The sequence below is a fragment of the Lissotriton helveticus genome, chromosome 1_1 (assembly GCF_964261635.1).
Source record: "Lissotriton helveticus chromosome 1_1, aLisHel1.1, whole genome shotgun sequence".
Lineage (NCBI taxonomy): Eukaryota > Metazoa > Chordata > Amphibia > Caudata > Salamandridae > Lissotriton > Lissotriton helveticus.
The window spans coordinates 1,821,474,344-1,821,478,014 of NC_136057.1; the positions used below are offsets into that span (position 1 = coordinate 1,821,474,344).

General features: G+C 43.7%; 1 pseudogene; it reads left to right on the plus strand.

The window, feature by feature from the left end:
• Positions 1–519: 519 nt before the first annotated feature.
• LOC144765562 (exosome complex component CSL4 pseudogene) lies at positions 520–1,111 on the plus strand (annotated as a pseudogene).
• The last annotated feature ends 2,560 nt before the right edge of the window (positions 1,112–3,671 follow it).

Consider the following 3,671-nt stretch of genomic DNA (forward strand, 5'->3'; position numbering starts at 1 on the left):
CATGTTTGAAGCGCGCACACAGCAGATCCCTCGAAGCGTTCGCATCACCGGGACTGGCAGGAGAAACTATTGCTTTTTTACTGGCAGCCTGTGCACGCATTCAGCAGTAAGAAGCTCATGCACTTGCTGCATTTAATTTCCTAATGGGGCACGGCTGGGGCTGATTGTGGGCCATTGTGAAAATATTTCTGTTAATTGCAGCGCATGATGGTGCTGCGATTAACAGGAATACTTTCACAAAGGCCCACAATCAACCCGCAGCCGTGCCCCATTAAGAAATGAAATGTAGCAAGTCCAAAACCACGACGTGTGCTTTACACGTCGTGCTTTTGGACTTGATGCATGTTTTTGTGTTAGTGGAACGCTGCCGCGGGCTGATAATGAGCTTTTGTGATAATATTCCTATTAATTGCAGTGCATGACAAATGGTTGTGTGACAGCCAATCACGTTGTTTCACGCTCGTTAGAGCATGCGTTGCTGTGCTAGAGTGTATGGGACCAGCAGAGTGGTTTGTGGTCATGGCTCCTGTACGGTACTGTATACCTGGAGAACGGTTGTACAGTCTTGAAGACTTTTACCCTGGCAGTGGGACATACAGCAGGCATGGGTATATTTATGCCTCCCTCTCAGGGTATGTGATGAAGAAAGTGATAATGGAATGTTGCCTACGGTTTCTGTGGTGAGAGATGCACAGTCCCTGCTCCTACCTGATGTGGATGCGGCTGTCACTTGTAAGGTGTGCAGCATTAATACCCGCTTTGCCAAAGTTCAGATTCTCTACAGTGCATCCACTCCATTGAAGAATACATTCAGAGGAACAACACGAAAGGAAGACATTCGAGCCACTGAAAAACACAAGGTTGAAGTGTACAAGACTTTCCGACCTGGTGACATCGTCCTGGCAAAAGTTATTTCACTTGGTGATGGACAGTCCAACTATCTATTGACAACTGCTGAGAACGAGCTGGATGTGTGGTTGCCCACAGTGAAGCAGGAGTGCAGATGGTGTCCATCAGCTGGAGTGAGATACAGTGCCCGCAGACGCACATGAATGAGTTCAGGAAAGTGACCCGTGAGCAGCCAGAGTTTCTACAGACGTATTCCATTTGAATTTCTCAGAAGAGACTATAACTGGCAGTAGGGAACATCACACCCTGGCACACAGCACTGGGCGAGGCCCCAGATTCTAGTTGTCCAGTAGATCATACACAAATTAATAATGTTGGAGTATGATAGATGTCTCCGATATTCAAGAAAGTGCATCTTAAACACGCAGAGCCATTAACTTTAATAATCAGATTATTTAAGAAGTACTTATTAAAAGTGTTTTTTTTAACATAAATTGAGAAACAATACTGCCTCCGCCTTGATGATTACTATCACTGAACGAAGATGCAGGTCAGGGTACCCGTGCACCCTACATGTTGCTTAAATTGTTATTATGGATGGAGCATCATAGGCTATTAAATCAAACTCAGCACCCTTTTTTGCACAGTGCACATCCCGGACTCACGTATTTGAAGGTCCTCTCATAAGTGAAACGGGGATGAATGAGGGTTTCAGGGATGAGGGTCCTAAAAAATGCTGGACTGTTGCTACTTGCAGGATCCCCTGAGATGGTGTGCCTCTAGCAGCCACATGTTGCCAGGGAGAGGAACATTTGTAGGCCCTTCGAGTTGAAATGAGGAAGCAATCCAGAGCGTGGTATGTCTGCAAAGCACAGCAACTCTGCTGTTATTGACGCTTACTGTGAGCTTTGTCAAATGACAGCTACACAGATAAGGGGGCTCCGAGGCACTGCTGGGCACTTCATCTGCTCCTCACTGGCCCTAGAGAAAGACACCGATGTAATTTAATACACGTTCCCATGGCAGCTGGTTAACTTCTGTGATCAGGACTTTTATTTGCTCACAGACTAGTTTAGCTAAGTTACAACAAGGACTTCTATGCATTCCACATTGCTGCACATAGTATGTGGTGAAGGACTGGATGCTAACTCTTCAGCAAACTCTTTTCTTGGGTATAGGCCCACCAGTAGCCACATCACTCCTGCACAGTGTCCCGGAGAAGAACCAGGTAGCTATGAAGGGATCACTGGATAGGAGCAACAAGACAATAAACAAGCATTGAAAATGCAACAGGTATCGCCTTTAAGTTAAAGCCATTTGCTTTGCTATACAATACCATTAGCAAAGCAAATGGCTTTAACTTAATGAAAGGCAAGACCTATTGCATTTTTAATGCTTGCTTTTTTTACAGATACATGCAGACAGAAAAAAAAGTCATTGTCACTACTGTCAGTCATGTGTGTTAGGTCAATAGCTATGTGCATTGACACTTAGGGGAGTTTTAAAAAAAGAAAAAAAAATCATAATGAAGCGTACACACCTGCAGTTGTTTAAGCTGTCCTACACTACAAATGCTTTCATATAATTGTACTGTAAATGGTCCCAACTATGTTTTACTCTCCAAATATGGTTTATGCCATGACATTTTTATTTTAAAAAGAAAGCATTTAAAGAAAACCAAGATACACCTCAGAATTCAATATTTTCTGGCCAATAAATGCTACTTCTGCCAACAGTCATGTTCCCTCAACCAATTGATGCTTGTCAGCGCTAAAACCAGAACAGCCACTTATGGAGACCATGCTGTTTGTACAGAAGCAGCCAAACTGAGGAACTCTCTTTTTTGAGTTTGTGTTGCAGGCAGAAACAAACCTACTGTTTTAGACACTAACTGAAAACCCAGATTTTTTATAATTATCTTCGGGCTTTATTTCTCAGACACTGGTTGTATAGCTGTCTCCAAAACCAAGAAGCATCTTTGTGGGATAAATCTATAAATAACGCCTATCCATAACATAGAAAAGAAATTAAATTAATGCGGCGAGGCAAAAAAACATTGAAAAAGAATTGTGACTGTTAGGAGAAGTTTGTTTGTAGTATGTGTGGCTGTAAATACATATGCACTGCATACTCCTGCTATCTAGTGTTGGGCTCAGACGTTTGCAACAATTGTTTCTTCAAAGAAGCAGTTCAAGTCATGAGGTATACTGACTCCTCTTATTTGGCAGGGCACATGGGCACCAGCTCTATTGCTAGATTGTTTCTTTCCGGCTGCTCCAGTTCAGAGGCAAGCTCACACTCCAAAACTGAGGGGTAGCAAAAACAATATCACCAGCAGCCTGTGATAATTATAAAGTAGTAACAATGGTATGGTCTAATGGGTGGGGGAGAGTCGCCGCAGGTGGGGCTACGCTCCTCTTGCCTTTAAAAGGAACCGTCCCTGGGGGTCACAGTAGATACAGTGCACTGAGGGCCTTATTTATTTATTTAATTCACATCATGACCACATTCACTTTAGAGCCCGTGCTACAAAAGCTTTCTTTCTTTTTAATACTTTGTGTAAAAGAGCCCCATGCGCACTTTCACTTTAATGTTGGCCACGCCCCTTTCTTTAGACACTGCACCCACATCCGTGGTCTGGTTCCTGGCGCACATAACCTTGGCTGCAGTGCACAGAGACCTTACACAGAGGAAAACAATTAGAGGGAACATTGGTCTGGCTGCAGCTTTGAACAGGGTTCTTAGTGGGGCAAGCTTGTATTTGGGAAGACAACATAGAGTGGTGCTTCCATAGTCCAATCTTGGAAGCACTAGGGCTTGTA